Raw genomic sequence first — 23144 nt, 5'->3', positions numbered from 1 at the left:
CTAATAGAATGCTCAAATACCCTGATAGAGCAGTCAAAGCCTTCATAAAAACATGTTACTAAAAGGGTTACCTACAGTGGGAATCGAACCAGGTACCTCTTACTTGAAGAGTTGGTGTCTTACCACTATATCAAGTGTTTCCAGGTGGCTATAGGCTGTTTTGTACCGCTTATAAATGCTATATGTTCATTAACCCTGTAGTCAACAGCTAAAAGCTTTGCATTTTTAACTGGCAAATAGCATAGTTTTGACTAAAAGTTGGTATTTTAGTTAAAATACTTTAAATTGTACCTATAAAATTGCAATAAATTAATTTTGGTGAACTTTGAGACATTGTGAAAGCTACAATGGCTACAGCTTCTGGGGGCTGTGCCCTCAGACCCCAGAGACTCTATACTCCGGTCAGCCCCCCCTTATATCAACTACTTCCTCCACCACTGTTCCAGTGTCTGTCCCAAAAAGAAAGAAATTTCACCATAATCATGAATCTTTTATCAATAAAGCCATCTAAGGAAAAGATATGCCAAATCACAATCTTCAAACATTCTGACCGCATACTCAAGCTTGAAATGCTGATGTTAAATGTTTGGAATTATGCAAGAATTGCCAAGAAACACACATCCAGCTATTGGACAATATACCTATTGGTCCAACACTTACCTTCTATACAGACAAAGTGTCATTTTCCAGTATTACCATGTGTTTAAGTCCTATAGATACTAGTTGAATGCAGAGGATATAATCTGGATCCCAGGCTGTGTGGTTCCTCTGGCACTTGCCTAGACTGCTAACTGTCTGTTGTTAAGTCACCACCTGGTCTAGTATTTTCTGAGCATTCAACAGAGTTTTAGTAACATGTCTCTGACTCCCTGCTACACAGGCTTCAGTATAGCCTTCTTTGTGGGGACAATGACTAATACTGTAAATCTATCCATCCAATTTTTGAAAGCATTAATCAGCCCTACTGGCATACCTGGGCCAGATGGATGGCCAGCTGAGATTTTTAAACAGTGTTCAGATAGTTGTGTGTACCATCCTTCTAGTTATGTTCAGTTTGTCTAGCACCTGATTGGGATTCTACCTCTTTGACAATAACCTGCTTTGAAACACTTACAAGGATTAAATGTGGTTAACAAATATTCACCCCAATCATATTCTATTGTTCAACACAAAAAATGACAGGTTAATCTAGTCAAAATGGGGACAATCATGGGTAGGGCCTGGACCCCAAATCATGATAGATTGACTATACTAGATAGATGGGAACCATGCATGCAGTATTCAAGAATGGATGATACTCAAATAGATTGTGAAATTTTGAAACAGATAACTTAACAGTAAGTACAAGGTTAGTTTTATGTGAAATATGTTATGGTGGCTGGCTATCAAACAGCAAAAATTATACAAATATTGCATGCATGCACCATGCAAATATTTTGATGTGAGTCAATCAATATCTCTTTTTACCTTCAATAATTTTAATGGTTAATAGCAAACATACACAGCCTTATTCCACACACTCACACATGCATATAATAGTGGCATATAGCTATTATAACTTGTAATGTAGAAAAATGTATGAATAACAATTAATATTAAGAGTGCAAGTAGCTACATAAATTAGTGGTGTATGGCAATACTAGGGGTGCAGTTTTAGTCTGACAGAACAAGTAATATTCCTCTAGTGTTACTTGCAGGTGCTACTGAACTGCTGCTGTTGTCAGACTTATTTTTAGCAGCCGCTCCCCCAGCACAACAGCCACAACAACAACAGAGGACTACTATTCCAAATATTGTCCAACCGATGATAGCTCCAACATTGTCATCTATAAATTTCAATATGTAAGTTCATTACATAGTTGTTGTGAGCTGGTTAAAATATATTTAAGTTATGCATAGCCATGGTTAAACTCTAGCAATGAAAAGTATATACCCTGTTAGACAAAATAAATTGGGTTATATTTGACAAATTGCAGTGGAACCTCCCTTATCCAGGCATCTCCATTGTCTGGACAGCCCAAATTAATCAAGTGGCTTGTAGTTTATTGACCATTGTGGAGTTTGGTTTAGATGAAAGCACAAGGAGGGAGCCTAAAGGTTGCTGTTTACATGTTTGGTGGCTTGTTTATTCTACTAATAATAACTACCACTTGGTTGCTAGGTGATAATGGATTTTTACAGCCCAGGGGAGTGACCATGAATGCTCTGTAGTGAATCCCCTTCTGCCCACTAAACTGCATACCACTAACTGATAGCAACAACAACATTACTTGTTTTAAGTTAGTCATTTTAGCATAATGGCATGTTATTCTTAGTTACGGACATTTCTGAGATACGGACAGTAGTATGTGCCAGACCGCCCAGATAAAGGAGGTTCCATTGTACATGTTTTAGCCTTACTCATTAGTGTTCATCACCTGTAAGATAACTGAGGTGTATAGGAATCATCTACAAATTTTGAAAGATGGCTCAAATTTGCGTTACTATATATACACTTATTGTCAGTAAACTTTTGTAATTGTATAATTGTTAATCATTTATTTCCATAAAATTGTTTATTATACATGTTCCAATATAGTCAACTCAAAATTCCACTTCATATTTAATAATTTCAGAGCTAACTTACACAACTGCAGGTGTAGAATGTATGTAGGTGGTGTTACAGATGTTAGGCCATGCACAATTGAGATGATGCAAAGGATAACAGGAATGTAACATAACTTACTGTAAACTCACTGTCATGGTCAGAATTTAGTATGATTGTACAGAAATTTTTTAAAATGAGCACAAATTAACTGGAAAACACACCACCTCAAAGTTTTAGACAGAGAGCAAATATTTACATTGTAACATGTTGCACACACAATACAGAGTATAAGATATAACATTTAGGTGCAATAAATTGCAATGCAATAAAATATGAGTTAATTAATTATAAAATGTGTTATTTACCTTGTGCCTGAGCTGAACCAATCATCACTGAGAACAGTAGAATTGTTAGCAATGAAGTGTTACCAGGGTTCATTTTTGCACTACTGGAACAAGTACATGCATTAAAATGTGTACTGAATTGCTGGTGCTGCAATGTAAATTGAAATACTTAACAGCTGCACTATCTAAGATATAGTATTAAAATGATTAATTGATTGGAAGTATAACTATATGTACACAAATATCATGTGGTACCGCTGTAAATGTACAAGACATCTAAACAGTTGTTGCATGTACCATTTGAACCTTATTAATTTCAGGTAGAAAATCATTCATCATGATTAAGTATTCATGTTTGCATGCATGGTGCAGAAATCATCAGATATACCACATTATAAATATTTAGGCGTCTAATGGTACCATCCCAAAGTAGCTGAGCTCAAAGAGTGGTACAATTTAAAGGGTATAGTTATGAGTTTCGAAAACATAGCTTAGGATGTTATAGACCCATGGTTTGAAAAATATTTAGGACATGTTTATGCACATTTTTAAAAATTCTGAGTAGCTGATTTGTATAGGTAATCTCACACATTTGAGGGAATAATTGTACAAGTATCAGTAAAAATTGCACAAGGTAAAGCCAAGTGCAATTTTGGTTGTTACGAGTACAATTATTCCACTTTTGCATGAAAATGTGTGCGATTGCCTTAGTGATCATCCCCTTCATGGTTTGTAGTACACATCTGTATGGCCATTAACCTCTAACAGGTGATTGCATCATTCTTCCAGTACTTGAAAAGTTTCTTGATCTAATTGGCTAATTATTTAGTCATCTATTATTGTACTCAAAATGCTTCACATGTCAGCAATTCTGATTGGCTACTCATAATAAATTATCAACATTTGTTGCACTAAAAAGGCTTCCATTTTCAAATTATTTGATTTGCTATTTATTATCACTTTCTTGTTGCACTTAAAAGGGCTTCTGTAATTCTGTTATTTTATTGGCTACTAACCAGTGCAATTACAGAAACAAACCATGTGATTTGGGATTAATTGCACTCTTACTATTGGGACTAATACATGGCAAACTAAATCATTACGTGATTAATTAGAATATCTCAACTGTGCACTTGTAACCAATTTAGTTAGTGATTTTGCAGAGTAGCATGCAGGTATACAAATGATCACCAATATTAATGTCATTCCCATGATGCAAATAACCTGAAAATCAGTCTGTCAGTAGTTTAGCTCAAACATTAATGTGGTTTAAAAGAAGTTTAAATTATCGGCTATTGACTTATAGGTTGAAATCAATATTATGTACCTTTGTGCACCAAATTTCAAGGGTTACCATTTGCATTTACCCAGGTATGTCAATTTTTAAAGTGTGCAAGCATTGATTTTTCTTTATATGCATGTGGAGGTGTAATCAGTCAGTATGTACTTTGCATGAACATGTTCTAAGGTGATAATTAGGGATGCGCCGAGGGCAAAATTTTTGGAAAAATATTTTGGTAAAAGCAAAGAGCAAAATGCTGGAAAGATAGGTGGAAAATTGGAAAAATGGGCACCAAGGAATGGCAACTTGGCACATTTTGTATGATAGAGATCGAGATACTCTATAATAGTCAGGAATAGTATTAGGACAAGATATGCTGATGGGAATGGTGACTAAAGACCGAGATACTCTAATAGAGCAGTCACTATGTACGAAATACGAAATATTCTAATAGAGCAGTCACACATGCATGTAAGCTAGAGATACTGCAATTAATTTTTACTGATACTCAGCAAAATAGAAAATTTTCGAGCAAAATATTGAGCAAAATAGGTAAGAAATGAAAGAATTGCTGGAAAGAAAAATAGGTGGGAAAAAAAGCAAAATAGGCTCATCCCTAGTGATAATGTTTTTGAGGTTTCCACAATGTAATTCACCTGCACCCATTTGTTTTACAGTATGCATGCATAATTTTATAATATGAATATAAAGTTACTGTTTAGTGTAGTCTAGTCAATTGAAATTGATGGAAGCTTGCTGTCTGGAGTATCAGCTACAGGGAAGGCACACCTTAGTGTGCTTTGCACACTAGCATGCAAAGCATGCCAACCTAGAGGGGTGTGGGGGAATTCCCCCTCCAGGAAATTTTTGAAAATCAGAGAATGATTTCGGTACTGGTTCATCACAATTTTTATTCAACTGTTATATTAGACGTGACTGCTCCATTAGGGTATCTCAATCTTGATACCTCAATATTTTGATGTTTATATATACGTATAGTGTACAATTATTGATGGATCAGGGTTTCCAGCTACCCTCCTGCTGAACTTGTGACCGGGACTACAAAAATAGAGCATGTGGGCACATGAAAATTGCCTACCTTTTCAAACTTTGATGCATCATAACTTTGTATTCCATTATTGCTTGGCCATGAACTTTTCAGCACTTATTAAACATTTAGTTGAATAAATGTTTGACTAAATGGATCTTAGAATGCACTCAATGTAGCTCCCTTGAAAATGCTGACAACTTTGAATATCGAAACATTTGTCATACATATTGTACTGTATAGTAGGGACCACAAAGGAGTAGGCGTGGCCCAGAAAAAATCACCCAAAAAACCAGCCTCAATTTCGAATTCCCTGATGATGATAAGGCAGTTTTGGTTATAAGCCCAAACAAGCTTTCAAATCAACCCAAAATGCTTTCAACAAGTTGCTACAGATTTTTAAAAAAAATTATTAAACAATTTTCTACTGACTGCCTACCTGACTGACTGACTGACTGATGCCTTCAGACAAGTGTAACTCAATAATGGCTAATGGGCTACTGGCTTGATTTTTTCACTGTTCGGTCAACATTGCTTCAGCTTGAGAGGTGCCTTTTAGCATACCGCAGTACGTACAATGCATTCTTCATGGACTTACCAGTGTTCCCCTTTGTGTCCATTCATCTTGGCTGAGGTGTCGATTTGGTGGTAGCACGTGATGGCTTCCCTGGGTAACAGAAATCGTCCACATTTTTCATAGTGTCTACTTTGATTGCAGAGGTGCATGCTTTTCAAACAGAAAAATTGGAACTAGAGCATGGGACATATAGCACATCAATAAAAGTACTGAAAAAAGCTGGAGTAGTGCATATTAAAATCACAGTAAAACAATAAGAAGTGTTATGCTCAAGATACCATAAGAAGAGCACAATAGGGATATCATTATCACACTTATTGCTGTTTTACTGTGATTTAGTATCATGTACTACTCCAGCTTGTTGCAGTACTTTTTTTATTGATGTGCAATATACCCTACAACTCTAGTTGAAAATTCAAATTTTTGTGTACTTGTACATTTAACAGGTTTGGGTCTGTACAGCTATATATAGCTGTTGAGACAACAATCAAACGAAAGTTACTGTTTGTGTTAAAGAAATATTGTTTGATGATACTGCCATGCACTCATTATACTTCTATCAGCACTCAAATATTTATTGGTGGGTTTTAATCAGGGGCGAATCCAGACTTTTGGAAGGGGGGGTCAAGTCAAACTGAAATTGCACTACATTGTCTGGTTTGGTAAGGTGAGGCCAAAGGCCACAGCCTGTTGTCAATAGTTGCCCACCCCACCAACTATGCATTTGTCACTGATAAAGTACATAAAATCCTTACATAGCTCACTACACACTGCTCTAACACTGTGACTGCTTTATTAGAGTGACTGCTCTATTAGAGTATCTCGATCTTGATATACTAAAGAGAGAGAAAACCATCATTATTATAATGAGACACAAACATTTACATTAACATTAAGGAATCCTCGGTCACATGCGACCACCAGACAGGGTTGGTTAAAAACACCTGGGTGGGAATGGCAAGGGAGTACAAAACATAAAGTAAGTATACATTATATGCATGTACATTTAACTAACTAAAGAGTCAGTCTGGGGAGGCAGGAAACCACTCACGACAATCCCTATTCTTTGAGATGCTGTAATACACTTCTGCGAAGCAGAATCCAAAACTTTCCTTAGAGCTGCTTTTGACACTAATAATTTATATCCTGGTGAACAAAATGTAACAGGTTCCATAAGTTCTTTACACAAGAAGGATGGTAGTGGCCTAGAACGCTGACTTCAAGAGTTTTATAATAGTTAGAAACATTCAAACAATCTAATTCTGCTAACAGTTGCTGATACTCTACTTTGTTCTGCTTACGTAATCTGGCTGACTGAAGATGGTGTTCTGAATCCAATGGACTTTTTTTGGGGAGGGGGTCAAGAGTTCTTGACCCAACCCTGAATCCACCACTGAATAATTACTATAGTTGGTACCTTGCTAGAGCATAGATTATAGTAGAGAATATGTAATCTATGGCTAGAGCAGCCTAAGAAAATTGCCATTTTAGAGTAAGTTAACCACAATTCTTAAAGATTTTAAGATTAGATACTGGGCAGTCAGCTCATGCTGGTTTGTCCAGGGGGTGAAAACCCCAAAAAGTACAATCACATGCATATACATTCTATTAAACTAATAATTACATTAAGTAAGTAAATATGTCTGTCTCTTGATTCAATCACAAAGAGTTCCCATAATAGGCAGGCCGGGAGGATTTAACACTCCTGGAGAGTAACCATATATATTAACTGCAGGACGATGAAATATAAATAATTAAGTTTAGCTACGTGCCCTAATTTTAGTCATGATTATCATATAGAGGTCTATACGGCGTATAGCTATAGCGGTAGCCAGCTATTGCATGCGACAAGGGCGTAGCTCCTCTCACAATAATTGGACTCATATAGTCGCTACATGCATGCATGCCGGCACACACAGGGTTTACACTAATATGTATAGCTACTGATTGGCTAGATCACCTTAAGAACTTGAGACGAATCCACCTTTTGGACTCTAGTGTTCAACTCACTAGTAGACTAGCTACGTACGTAGCTACGATACGACCGACAGCATTGTGCCAGCGAATGTATCCGGCACATGATAGCCGGTCAGTGCCTCACCTGGCCAGGCGTACAGAAACTGAAACTGAAAACCGAAAGTATAGCTAGCTCTGACCAGAGCTCTGACCTCATGCAGATCAGTAGAGCTGCACACCGGCCCACTCAATAATTGCCTAACATAGATTATGAAGAGAACCATAGCTTTTGTGCCGGATTATAAGTAGGGTCCGCAACGCAAAAAATCGATATCCTCCAATCAACTACCTAACTATTGTTATGTGTTAGGCTAAGTGTAACTTAAATAACACTAGCGTGGCAGCCAAGTTTATCACTTTCTTCTGGTAGAAAACGGTACAAATGTCTTAAAATCACGAGATTTTTCGTTGCAGCGGTTCTTCGTATGCCACGATATTCACTCTCAACATTGTTCAAGTAGTCTATCATCAACTCAAAGTATTGGTGGTTTGATTTTATTGGTCAGTTTCTAGTGGCAGCACGATCTGTGCAACTTTTTGGCGACAGACAAAATGTTTCTTCCTCTGGAGCACAGGACAAGCAGAGCAGCAACTGCGCTGTGGGTCAGCAATGACCAGTACTAGGTAAAGTACCTGCATGCGGAGTATGGTTATAATTGAAGCTTGTTAGCCATCTGGCTGAGCCATCTATATGCTGAAATTCGACCAAAACGATGCGATTTTTGCAAAAAAAAATACCAGAATGGTTGATACATCAGTGAGATAGTTTCCAACAGCAAGGATACGAAGCTTATAAACACCTAACAATACGGCTTTCTCGCCCAGTAAACGCATAGAGCAATCCAATGCATGAAATAGGCACTCACGTGATCGAAATTCAAATCGCGGAGATACCCATGAAATCGCTTTCATTTACTAATAATAATAATAATAATTAACTTTGCAGTGTACATATACCTACATACATACAAGTTGCTGATGTTGGTATGATAGAATTGGGACATATGGCAGCACACTGATGGTCCACTGACATCCTGTGTCAGTGGCCGGAAGTTAAATTGTAGTAGTGATTAGCTACAAGTTTACTTACTAGTCTAAGATTACTTAAAAGGGGGGGAAATTAACAGTTAAAGGGAGTTGAAGTTAGGTTGGTGAGGGATCTTTGAACACTTTGAGCATGGACATAGAAATGAAAAAGAGCAGGTGTTGTTGGAGGTGAAATTGGCAGTGAAATGATTCCACAGATAATCTAAAAGTTTGGCCTTTATCTTGAGTGGGTTGTCCTGGTAGTTGATTACGGGAAGGGCATTCCAGATGTGAGGAAGCCGGTTAAAATAAAAGTTACTAGTGGAATTGTCAGGTGATCTTGTTTGGAGTAGCTTGTTTCCAGAAGCTAGACGTGTGTGACCAGTTGCAAATTTAATGAAATTATTGATGTCAAATCCATTGTGGGGGTTGTGGAGATTTTTAAGAAAGAACATCACATCATTTACATCAAGAATGTACATCAGGGGTAGCATATGGAGATTACTAAGACGAGACTTGTAGTCAGTAGAGTAATCATTTAGAATGTATTTAGTTGCACGCCTCTGAACACGTTCGAGTTGCTGAATGTGTTTAATTAGGTGGGGTTTCCAGATGACCGAGCAGTAGAAAAATTGGGATCTAACAAGAGAGGTATATAGTCGAGATTTGGCTTGGACATAATTTTGTAGGGAGAAAGATCTTCTTAGAAGTCCAAGTACCTGATAGGATTTGGAGATAATATGGTTATAGTGAGCATCCCATGACAGGTCGCTTGATAACATAATTCCTAGATCTTTGTATGTATCAACACAAGAAATCTGAGAGGTGCCGATATTGTAAGATGTTGGAGATTTCCTTTTAAAAGATAGCAGAAAGATTTTTGATAGACCGAATAGAAGATTCCAGTGGGTACTCCAAAAGTTTAAATTATTTAAGTCTTCTTGAAGTTTAAGTGAATCTAGAGATAGTTTTGATGCATTTGGTATCGTCTGCAAATAGAAACAATAGACAAAATTTAATGATGTCCGGAATATCATTAACATATATGAGAAATAGAAGTGGGCCAAGTATACTTCCCTGTGGGATTCCGGATAGAACTGGGAGAAGGTGAGACAAAGAGTTGTTAATCTTCACACACTGATAACGATTAAGTAGGTATGATTCAAACCATGACCAAAGCTTGCCAGAAATTCCTAGTGATCGAAGTTTGAATAACAGTTCCTTGTGGGGGACACTGTCAAAAGCCTTTTTGAAGTCAAGATAGACTACATCAGTTTGGTCATTAGTACTATGTATGGTGTTCAACATGAGAAGCAACTGTTGCACTGTGGATCGATTTTTTAAGAAGCCAAACTGCTGAGGTGAGAGAAAACTTGAAATGTAAGAAATGGTTTTGTTGTAAACTAGTTGTTCTAATACCTTAGATGTTATACAGAGTAGAGAAATTGGACGATAGGTAGTAACTTGAGTCTTGTCACCAGATTTATGTACAGGAACAATCTCTGAATAGGAACCATGCAGTGTGCTCCTTTTGTAAACATTTGTGTTAATTGTTCACTCAGGTGTGGTCTGGGCCAGTGCAGGTGTGTTTTATGCTGTGATGGCATCATAGGAGAGTCTTAGACTGCTGGGCTAATCGAGATGCTGAACGTAATGCACACAAACTGATTTTTACTTGATTCCAAGTGATTTTAAGGTCATTGGAATAGACTGTGGTTGTATTTTCCTAGATTTGAATATCGATCACGTGAGTGCCTATTTCATGTATTGGATTGCTCTATGCGTTTACTGGGCGAGATAGCCATATTGTTAGGTGTTTATAAGCTTTGTATCCTTGCTGCTGGAGACTGTCTCACTGATGTATCAACCATTCTGGTATTTGTTTGCAAAAATCACGTCGTTTTGGCCGAATTTCAGCATATAGATGGCTCGGCCAGATGGCTAATGTAACGGGCTGGGGTGCCCCCGTTACGGGACAAGGACTGGACCACGCAGTTCTTTACTATTCTTATTAACGCGTACTACTCAACTCCACGCATGCGTACACATACACACTAATATACTATATCCAGTTCACAACGTTGTTACATCACTCCTCCCGTTAAAGTAGCTTGGACCTCCAAGCTCAACTGTGTTACACATGCTTGCATCATCATTCTTGAATTTCGTATTTCAATCTTCATAATTGTCTCTTTACACTCCTTTTACCCCAGCATCCGCCAAACATAACCACTGATAGTAAATCTCCAGCCCTTGATTCAAAACCACACAGCTTACAATCATCCGACACTTCCCAAGTTCACAACAATTGAGTTATAAACAGTCAACAACTATTCACTGAGCACTTGCTAGCAGACACCGCAGACTCCACGCTTGGTAGACAGAACCTCTGCAACGTCCCTTCCACGGACACGAGTCCAACTGCCACCCCTTCACAGTCGTCTCCTACTGGACTTCCGCGCGAATTACAAGAATCGGTTCTCTAGCCTGGGTTGCTCCTCTCTCTAACACACACAAACAATTCCTGGTTCTCCTGCGATCCGACGAGACACGCCTCTCTTCAACTGGCCTTGCACTGCAGTTGTCACGACGAGTCTCGGTCCCACGTCCGGTCTCCTTTACCAGGGGGAAATCTCGCTCCAGGACTCTTAAGCTCTTGTCGGGTCTCTTGCACCCGGACGACGTCTCAATCGAACGACTACCCTAGTCGGTTCGCCTCACACTGGGAACAAATCGGGAAAGCGTCTCTCTTCTGGAATCACAACTCCACAGTCTTCTCTCACTTATCTGGTTCAAATCTCGGTAGGACCTCCACTGTAACGGGCTGGGGTGCCCCCGTTACGGGACAAGGACTGGACCACGCAGTTCTTTACTACTCTTCTTATTAACGCGTACTACTCAACTCCACGCATGCGTACACATACACACTAATATACTATATCCAGTTCACAACGTTGTTACACTAACAAGCTTCAATTATAACCATACTCCGCATGCAGGTACTTTACCTAGTACTGGTCATTGCTGACCCACGGTGCAGTTGCTGCTCTGCTTGTCCTGTGCTCCAGAGGAAGAAACATTTTGTCTGTCGCCAAAAAGTTACACAGATCGTGCTGCCACCAGAAACTGACCAATAAAATCAAACCACCAATACTTTGAGTTGATGATAGACTACTTGAACAATGTTGGGAGTGAATATCGTGACATGCGAAGAACCCTACGAAGCGCTGCAGCGAAAAATCTCGTGATTTTAAGACATTTGTACCGTTTTCTACCAGAAGAAAGTGATAAACTTGGCTGCAACGCTGGTGTTATTTAAGTTACACTTAGCCTAATACATGACAATAGTTAGGTAGTTGATTGGAGGATATCGATTTTTCGCGTTGTGGACCCTATTATTTATAGCTAAGTGATATGAATATCTTACAAAACGATATGCTAATTATGTCAACTGTCTGCATATCAAACGTTTGTAAAATTTACCATACATTACGTTTTTGCGCATTCCAGTATGGCCAGTTGCGGTCAGGTCAGGTTGTACCAATAATGACGGTCCCGGCCATGCCGCATGCGGTCAGTGTTTTTGGAGGTAGCTAGCTATGTGTAGGCTCTGTAGATTTAGCTGCTTTTTATTCTGCTTTTTGTCTTTTATAAATTGGTTTAACTTCTAGCTAGAGATCGGGGAGGATGGGAGTGCCATTGTAGGACCGGAATAAAAAATAAATTGAGACTGAAATGTATTAACACCATCTTTGAAACACGGCGCCATGACTTCCGCATACTATGGTTTACGGATGTGAAATACGGCTTGTAATCCCAGCGATGAGTTTGTTATATAAGAGTTGGTGCTGGGAAATAAAGGAACAGGGCAGGGGGCAGGGCCGCCCACAGGGGGGGGCAACTGGGGCATTTTGCCCCGGGCCCCAGCCTGAAAGGGGCTCCAGGAGGCCCCATGAAGGGCCCCCTGAATACCTATTTAAAAGATCGATATACTCTAATAGAGCAGTCAGATCTAAATACTCTAATAGAGTAGTCACAGTATTCTTCAGAGGAGCAGTGTAGCAAGCTTATAGATAAGGAGATATGGTTGGTGATGGGGTAGTTATTGTCATTGCCAGCAGGTTGCGACCTTTTTTTTTTTTTTTTTTTTGGTCTTCACCTTACAACTTAGGTCAAGGGCCCCACTTTAACTCTTTGCCCTGGGCCCCTTAATTTCTCTGGGCGGCCCTGGCAGGGGGGAGCCTTGTACAGCGAAATTACGTGTTGAGGTGCGTTGTAAAAAATCCCAGCCTGTTTTTCCACACGTTTTGTAAAGTATCTTTGTAACCCAACCAGTTTAGGCCACTCCAATTGGTCACGCTATGTTTCGAGTCTGCAGGTCCTTTGAAAATCAGTTTTATTTATTTATTTAAAAGCTTTACAGTGCAGGAGCAGCACTGATGGTTCACTGGTATCCTGTATAGGGGGCGGATCCAGGGGGGTTTCTGAGGTTTCCAGAAACTGGTTAAGTCAGTGTATTCAGGTAATCAAAATTATATATTTACAGTGATTTGCAATGGTACAAAAGTTCAGATCGAAATACTCTAATAGAGCAGTCAACCACTCTAATAGAACAGCCACATTTTGTATTCCTCTTAAAAACTGTAAGTAGCTAGCTAGCTACTTTATTTACCAGTGCCAACACAGTAAAAAATAGTCCAAAATCTTATAATAGAGTTTTAAAATCTGAAAATCTTCCTGGGGGCATGCCCCAAGACCACCAGAACAATATTCATGTCTGTCGTATGCTTCAAATGTCAAATTGCCTCAATCCTTTAACTCTTTAGTGATACTGTACCAGAAGCAAGCACAATTAAGCAGCCTACATTATACCTAACATAGTTATAATATTTTTAAACTGTCAATATTGCTACCAGATTCAATTTCAAATTACACAATTTTCTGCCTCCATACCCCTTAAGTTTGCGTATAGCAAAAGTTTGGAAACCAGTCACCAAAATTCCTGGGGCCGCCCTTGCTGTACCAGTGGCCAGGAGTTACAAGTAATAAAGTAATTACTTAATTAGCTAAGTACAATTGAAAATTACATTGGTTGTTGCTATAAAAGAAAGTCAAAGTTAGGCATTCTTGGGTGCTTGTTACAGTTGATGCAAGGACACAAGAAGGAGTAGCTACATTTGTTATCTGGATTGAAGTTTGATAAAAAGTGATTCCAAAGAGGAGTACATAATTTTTGCTAGGTGTGGGCGGGTGGAATTCAGCAACAAAACAACAATAAAGTGACTGCTCGATTAGAGTATTTTTGTTATTTACTGACTGTTCTATTAGAGTGTATCAATTCGTACTATGCACTCTGCCCATTTCTTGCAGGTTTTCACTGATAAAACACAAATTTTGGCACTTAGACAGTTAGATTTAGAATACTTGTTGCAGCCCAGTATTTGTTTGTGAAATCCAGGTTTTTCAAAAAGCTGATGCGTGCATTTTACCCATATATTTATGAAATTTCACATTCTCCAAAAAAGGATGCGGGAGGTGGACCAGAAACATAATCAACAGTGAATAACTGTCGCTGTGGTAACGTTACAACATAGGTACGGGTGGAATTGTGTAGAGCAGTTCAAGAGCTTTCTTTTGTTGTATAGTATGATGTAGAGATTTTGAGTGCTAGTGCATGCTTGATATTTTGCATTTTGTAGAATTGGTGTACAATACATGTATGGTGGACCAGAAACATAATCAACAGTGAATAACTGTTGCCGTGGTAACATTAAAACATAGGCACAGCCGCATGGGTGGAATTGTGTAGAACAGTTCAAGAGCTTTCTTTTGCTGTATAGTATGCTGTAGAGATTTTGAGTGCTATAGTGCTTGATATTTTGCATTTTGTAGAATTGGTGTAAAATACATGTATTTTGTATTGGGAAAAAGAAAATGGCTGTCGATGAAATTTTTCAATGAGCCTGTAATACCAAGTTAACACTCATAAATTATATTTTAGGTTGTTTTAAGGTGTAATCCCTAAGAACTGATGGACAATGATGTTATGTAAAATTTTGTTGTTCACCTTTTAATTTACAAATCCCAATAAGTATAGTTTTGATTCACTGGAGCACAACTTAACACTTGTCATTTCATCCCTAATTTATCTTTCAACCTTCAATTCCCATACACAAAGACCTTGGAGTAATAATCTTGAATTGCATATCTGGGTAGTATTCTTACTACAAGACTTTAGGTCTTATTGGAACAACATTTAGTCAATCAATGTCCCCGTGGTCTGTCAGTAAAAGTTAAACTCTACAGGTAGCATTTGTTAGATCTCATTGCTACAGAATTTTTTTAAACTGTATTTAATGGAATTTTCTACTGACTGCCTGACTGACTGACTGACTGATGCCTTCAGACAAGTGTAACTTGATAACATCAAATCATGTATTGCTCTATAGTTTGGTGCCATCATCTTATGAAACATATTACAAATGAACAAGTAGCTACAACGTAGAGCCACCAATACATTTGACTACAAAACACGCCTAATAAAACTTCTGAATCAACTCCTTCCTTTAATTTATGTTCTGATATCATGTTTTCATTACTAGCACCAAGAAGCCTATACCTCAAGTTTTAACATTAGCTCACACGTCTCATTCTCTACAGTTGCACCAGATCTAACAGACTAAAACTGAGCCATAATCCATCTTTCAACAACAAACAACACCACTTCTATTTTAACTGAATAATAATTATATAGACTGTAGAACTCTCTACCATGGGCCTATCTATACAGTTACTATCAAAAATGAAATTAAATCATTCTTCTGGAAACATTTTATTGCTTACTTTAATCCGACCGACTCATAAACTCCACTACCTCTGTCCATGCATGTAGTTTCTGTATCAACCACTACTTCATGATCTTTGATCATATGTATCTATAGATCTAGTCCTTCCCCAATCACAACTTGTCAACTTGTCACATCTTATTTCTTACTATTCTAATTTATTGTAGGCTAAGTAGTTATGTTACTGTAACTTTTAAATTATATAGTCATAATTTTACTTTAATTGTAATTTTAGGTTAAGTATAATTACAAGTAATGTAGTTATTGGATACTGGCACAGGATGCCATGCAGTATTCCATCAGTGCATGTAATTTTTACATAATATTGTATTTATTGTACACTTTGACCACTTTGACTGCTTCCTTTCACTTCTCTCCCCTTTGTGTCGAGACCTTGGGAGCTTGGGGTTCTTGTGCACGTTCGTTGGTGCAGCAGATAGGTTCCTGGGTCATGAAGCAGACTGGAGACAATAGGGCTACACAATTTTTAATTCAGAAGATTTCAATTGATGTGCAACGCTTCATGCAGTAAATGCTACCATTCCATTGTCACAGGATTGGACAGTTTGCTTCTCTGCCCACAGATTGGTAGATGGCATGGGTTGCAAATGATAACCTAGCAATGTAGTGTTTAACCGCCTGGTTATTATTGATTCTAATGGTCTGATGTGATCCAACATTAAAAAAAGTTTATTTCATTGGACAACTTTTTGTCATGTCACTGCTTTTTACACTGTAAAAAGTAAAGTCTTTAAATAAATACTGATAAACAAAAACTAAAAAGTGGTTGTAGACTGATCACAGATAGTATAGCTCTAAGCTATAGCTACAATCTGTGCCTAATTATGATTATATACATACGTAGCTATAAGGTAAGTTAAGGATGATAGAATAATATTGCACACAGATAACTCATAGGGACTTAAATTTTGGACCAAAGACTTATCTATTAGTCTATTGAATTCAGTTAAAAAATTAGCCATATAGCATAATCCAATGATGTGAACTTGTATGGTGTCTCAATGTTGTCGGTATACAGAACTATGAGACAGTGTACATAATTATTATGAGACAGAAAAAATGTACAAACCATTTCAATATCCTATAACTTGGAGCAGAAAGCACATAAAGCAATAAAATTTGGACCAGGTATGCACCAATATGTTGCATATAGAATATCAAAATTTGACCGATATTGTTTACTAGAGAGAAGAGACTCTTTGTATGGCTTCCCGACATGTAAATGTCTGCAATTATGAGACAGCTGATCATATTATGAGATGATTCTACTTTCAGATACTGACAGTTAAAAATAGCTTCTAATTGTGTGAAGGTACACTAAAACATTTACTAATACATATTTTAATAAAAACAAAGAATATCGACAGTCAGCGCAGTACAATTCCAATGCAGAGGCAGATAATAGTCACTGTATGTGTTTCCTTCTCTTCATATGTTACTCAAACATGCCGAAACTAACTCCTTAGCTGAGAGATTACTTTTTCTACCCTTTGGATAGTAGATAATGTTTCAAACAACAGGTTATGAAGATGAGATGCCCTACACGATTGCATTTCATCATCTTCACAGTATTTACCAGCTTTTTACAGGGTCATCTTTAGATAGCAAATTAAGCTTGATTTTACATGGTTTTAAGCTATATCGACATCTTCAATAACTCTCATGATTTATGCACTATTTAGCTAAACTTTTTACACACTTGTGAGAGCTCAGTGACACGTCAAAACATTTTTATAGCATGCTACACACAGTGAAGTGAGTGCCTAATAGCAATTATAACTCAAATTATCAAAGTGTCCCATAATACGTACTGTCTCATGATCATATCAGGGACACTTAGCTATACCTTATAGCATAGATATACTAACCCCAGGTAGCTACCTGGGGTTAGTATATCTACTATGTTTATAGCCAGCTATTGCATGCGCACAAGGGTCACTGGTCTGCCTCTACAGTGTTAAAATGAAGAGTAACAACAACTCTTATAAGGAGTTCCCAGTGTAGGGAGGATTTAACACCCCTGGAGAGTAACCATTACTCTAAAGGAGTAGCACGTGCTCTGAAGGTGGTGTCACTTACTCTTCATAGTAATGGTTATTCTCTTCAGAGTGTTGGTTACTCTCCAGGGGTGTTAAATCCTCCCTACACTGGGAACTCTTTAGAGTGATGGTTACCCTTCATTTATAAGGCCACTCCAAATAAATTCTCTGTTTCCCGTCCACCGCCCGCATCTATAGTTACTGTCAACTCTAAATATTCCATTATTCCATTATTTTCCGGTTATTGTTGCATACTGACAAACCGTGTCAGCTCACGTGTCAGCAGTGCTGTCAAGTCGGCACAAACTTTGCTATTTTTTGCAATTTAAAATGGAAGGAACATACTTTTGCCTCTCTGCCCACTGTTTGAATGTGAAAACCTTTTCTTGTATTATTGATATTAATACCATACCTGTTTCACAGCCCATACAAAAGTCTCAATGGTAGCAGTGAAATTTATCCCGTATTTCACTGGTAGCAGTGAAAAAGTTGTAATTGCAATTTCATTGGCTAGAATTTATGTTAACAATGTAGCGCCAATTAGTGTTTACGCGTGTTTAGTACATAGTGACAAATTGCGTACATAGCAATGCTAATGCACAGCATGCGTATATGCAGCAAGTATGGTATTAACTGGGAATAGCATGGGTATAGCAGTGAAATTTTGGGATAAATACCACTCTTGTTGTATTGAAAATGGTAAATTTCACTCAGCTTCGCCTCGTGAAATTTATCCCCATTTCCAATACAACACTCGTGGTATTTATCCCAAATTTCACCGCTACCCATGCTATTACTAGTACTAATCACATAGTGATTTAAGTTGCCATACATTAGTCTCAATAGTAGGAGTGCAATTAATCCCAAATCTCATGGCCTTGTTTTTGTAATTGCACCGCCAATAAAATAGCAGAATAACAGAAGCCTTTTAAGTGCAATAGAAAGTGATATAATGAATAGCCAATCAAATGAGCTGACAATGGAAGCCTTTTAAGTGCAACATATGTAGACATTTTGAGTAGCCAATCAGAATTGCTGACATGTGAAGCCTTTTAAGTGCAACAACAAATGATGTACTACAAAGAAGGATGATGCAATCACCTGGTAGAAGTTAGAACTGGATAGATGTGTACTACAAACCATGAAGAGTGGTTACTATGTGATTAGTAGGCAATCACACGCATTTTCGTACAATTATTCCCTAATTACACTCAAATGTGTGTGATTACCTATACAAATTACCAATTAAATTAAAAAACCAAAAAAAACACATAGCTACTTTTATGCAGTCTTTATGGTTGTGCCAGGCAAATAATGGCTTGAAAAGCTCAGTGCCAATCTTACAATGCACTACTAATAGAAATGGAAGGCCGCCCGCATGCAAATATGCTTGAGTCGAGGACGGGAAACAGAGAATTTTATTTGGAGTGGCCTGAACTAGTCACAATAATTCGACATGTGACCCTCTACACCCTCTACGGGTTTTACTCTTTTCACCACCTTTCATAACCCTTACGTAATATTAAGTTCAAAAGCATCCAGACTTCCTACTGTAGTTGTTGCTCTCTCTCTTCGACTTTTGGGCACGCATCTAGTAGTTGCCGCGAGTAGTCGACTTTACTGAGGGGATGCATCCAGTAGTTGCCGCGAGTAGTAGACTTTAGGGGAAGCGTCCAGTAGTTGCCACGAGTAGTAGACTTTAGGGGAAGCGTCTAGTAGTGTTAGCGTTAGGGTTAGAGTTCAGCTTTGGTTTCTTCTTCACCTTTAGGGTTAGGTTCTTCTTACTTATATATACAGCTTATTTCGTTAGTCACATTTATAACATACAAAAGAAGGGAATCAAGGGAGCTAGCAGCGGTAGCATAATCGGTAGAACACTGGACCATCACGCTGGGATCCTGGATTCGATCCCCCTTCAATATTGCACAATTTTTTTCGCCTTTTTGGTTCACCGTTTTTTGTCTAAGTTCTGTAGGGTTATGAAATAGGGTGAAAAGAGTGATACCCGACTGTCTACACGGCGCATGCATGACGACACACGCGGGGTTCACACATAGCTAATTGGCTATAATAATAATAGCTAACCACCTTAAGACTTGAGACGAATCCGCCTTTCGGAAAAGCTTGTTCAACTAGACTCTGTATAGGGCGTGGCTAGCAGAGACGATACGACAACATTATGCGGCATAGCCGGTGCCCCACCTGACTTACAGAAACTGAAACTGAAGTTGAAAGTACAGTAGGTCTGACTCGTGACCTCCATATCAAAACTTGTGTAAGATATTCCGGATTTCCGAATGGGTTACGCCCGTTTCGTATAAGCTAAAAAGGAGCCCTGTACCGCAAAATTTACGTGTTCAGAATTCCCGTAAAAACACGTGTTTTTAAACATATTTCTTTAAACTACCCTGTTTAACAATTTGTACGGTCGGAGTCTTATTAAGCAGGCTATCGTTTTGTTCACCCATGTTAAGTCCATAAGCGCTTTAGGCGCTTTTATAAAAATAATTAATCAGAGATTACAGTGCGCATATGAAGATCGATGTTACGAGACACACAGGCACAAGCTTGGACACAAGAGAGAAGATATACTCAACTCTCAGGATGTGAGGTATGTTACTTTTTTGTACGAAACGTGTACTGCACGGTACTTTACCCTGGGTGCATTATTTGAATGCTGTGACAGGAATTAAAGTCATAGTTTAACTTGCACAATATGCCTTAGCTTACAGGTGTGGTCAACTTAGAGGTTTGGGTAAAAGAAGTGTTGTAATGTCTATGAGTTTGGCACAATAGAGCAGGCAATGATTCTTAAGGTCATCAATGGCACGTATACACTTTAATGTAATCATGCTAGCTATATACATACGCCGCACTCTGGGTAATTCCAATTGACGTGCCACAAGATGAGTATTTGGAGATACAAAGTAGTTAGAGGATAAATTACCTGCAGTATTCTAACTTTTGCGTGTGTCTTTGTGGAGGGTGCTAAACCATAAATGGTAGTTGGAAGTCTTCCAATTGCCCTAAGCAGCCTCTGTGGTGTGTGAAGCCTTTTTTTCTTTGTCATTAAGTTGAGTAGTATCTGGTACAGTTCAAACCTCATGCACTTTTGTATTCGTACACTACTCAGCTTATATTATTGTGTAGTAGAAAGCAATGTGATGAACAGCAGCCATTTGTGTTTCTAATTACAAGCATGCATATGTATTTACAAATTAATGTGACTAAAAGCATGGAGTATGTATATCATAATTATAATCTATGCTAAAAGTTGCATTTGGAATTTATTGAATTGGTTATAAGTTCTTTAGTGATAGACAGGTTAGCTGAATGTTGTATTTTTGTTGTTGCAGTTTTGTTACAATAGAGTTTAAACACATGGGCTATAAATGCTGCATGCTTTGAGGATATCGTGAGTGGGTGTTACAGTTAAAGCAGTGCTACATGTGTGTACGGAAAATACAGCATAAGGGGACATGTCAAGAAATGAGGCACAATCGAGCGCTGTATTTTCCTCGAGACACACTCAAGTGCTGTATTTTTTGTACATACAAGCATATGTGGTACTTTAAATTGTACTTGTACTTCCTGTTCTTGCTTGGAGCGTATGCCCTAATTGTTTCAATTTTTGGTGATCAGCAATGTAAACAGCGGTGTTCATGTGTGCATGTATACGTACGTACAGTATACCCTCTAATGTGTTGAGAACATTATTATTATTATTATAGGCTTTACAGCACAACATACAAGGGACTACGAACTAAGTCCATATACAGTGCAGTATGTATGAAAGTAAATGTGTTGAGGGTCTGGCAGAAATTACTTTTGCCAGCCTTAATTAATTTCAGCAAATTAACAAACTAGTCTGAAGACAAGAAAATAATGATTTGATTAGTTACGTACTCAACTTGAACGATACACTTTTTGTTCTTCATTCAGATCGTCAAACATGAACCTCATGTTCCAAAAGAAAATTACTTTTAATGCTGAAATAAATACTGCAAGTGCTCAGATATTGTTTAGAATGTTGGTATTGAAATTAAGGTCACAAGATCCATGTTAGCCAGCTCATGTGATACATTTGTTACCTAACAATAACATCACGAAGGCTGTGGAGTTTGATTTGTGAAATTTTAATGTGCTTTGACATGAGTACTTCTGTATGACATGTTGATCATTATTGTTACTTGTAAAAATAGTGATGTAAAAATAGTGAAATTCCTTCTCCCGAGTGGATCTATAAGGAGTATTATCCTCAGTGGTGTCACCATTGTACGGAACTGTCTTCACGTACATACTGCAAATTAGTTTATAGTATTCTGTTTTATTTCATCAAAATTAGGATTTTACCGTCGATTACTATTGACAGTTTCAAACACATTATCTGTTTTGTGTCTCGAGTGTTTGGTTGTACAGTATGGCTGTTTGTAACAGCATGTGTTTGCATGCACTGGTAATGAAAAACGGCTTTGCCAGTTATGATGCAGTTACATTATTGTATGTGTACATACATTGTTCGCAGTATGATGTTAGCTGACCTTCACTCTGGTAAACTACACAGATTCATCGTGAAGTTGATGTGAGTGATAGGGTAAGTACAGGGTCATAGTACAGGTCATTATAATGGTGTGAATATAGTTAGTGAGTGGGCAATATTACACTCCATTCCCTGTTTAGTAACACTCAGTAAGTCTGACTATCGCCAAAACATCACAAAGGGCAACTTGCACACTCACCCTAATTTTATGAATACCACACACTAGATCAATTAAAGCTCAAAAAATGTCAGGATGGTTAGCTCATCAACTTACAAAGTCTTATTAGGAAACAATGTTGATTATGCATGTGTTCAGGTTTCACTGTATCAGGAGCTCATGATCATAAGCACCACAAGGCACATGTGATATTCACACATTATTATAAACATGCTGCCATGTGACCACTACTGTATTATACACTCTACTCCATAGCCTATACATGACCACTGGATGAAGTGACACAACTGTGAGCAGTAATGATGCTAGCAGACAGACGGCTCCTCCTCCCAAGAGTACATTTATGAAATTGTATTTAGGTACACTTTACTGAGGGATGAAGTTTAGTTGTTTTAGTTACATCATTTCTTTATACAATTATTGTGCGAGTTATTGTGAGATACATTATCAAACAGTACTATAGTACTGTTTAAGTAGGGATCCGGGTGGTGGATTTGGCGCGCGCCTCAAATTTCGATCCCTCAAAAATCATCCTAGAAATATCTCATACAGCAAATAAACCTTTTACTAAAGAGTCTTCAAGTTTCTAACAAAAAGTGTTGGAATTTTATTTCTAAAAAATCGCTAAAACAGAAATTTTC

General features: G+C 38.0%; 2 long non-coding RNA genes across 3 annotated transcripts; one reads left to right on the top strand and one right to left on the bottom strand.

The window, feature by feature from the left end:
- Positions 1-1469: 1469 nt before the first annotated feature.
- LOC136264282 (uncharacterized) lies at positions 1470-20008 on the bottom strand. 2 transcript variants are annotated; one of them, XR_010705043.1, is made up of 3 exons: positions 19874-20008; positions 2953-3035; positions 1470-1826 (listed from the first exon to the last, which is right to left on the bottom strand). It is a non-coding gene; the product is annotated as an uncharacterized lncRNA (long non-coding RNA). The 2 variants fall into 2 exon arrangements; XR_010705042.1 differs by having other exon boundaries at positions 2953-3032; positions 19874-20005.
- Positions 20009-20156: 148 nt separating this feature from the next.
- LOC136263894 (uncharacterized) lies at positions 20157-22952 on the top strand. Its single transcript, XR_010704823.1, has 3 exons — positions 20157-20396; positions 22311-22379; positions 22759-22952. It is a non-coding gene; the product is annotated as an uncharacterized lncRNA (long non-coding RNA).
- The last annotated feature ends 192 nt before the right edge of the window (positions 22953-23144 follow it).

Source organism: Dysidea avara, chromosome 8 (genome assembly GCF_963678975.1).
Source record: "Dysidea avara chromosome 8, odDysAvar1.4, whole genome shotgun sequence".
NCBI classification, from domain to species: domain Eukaryota; kingdom Metazoa; phylum Porifera; class Demospongiae; order Dictyoceratida; family Dysideidae; genus Dysidea; species Dysidea avara.
Note: the sequence above shows the minus strand (reverse complement) of the source record. Positions and strands in the feature narration are given on the sequence as shown.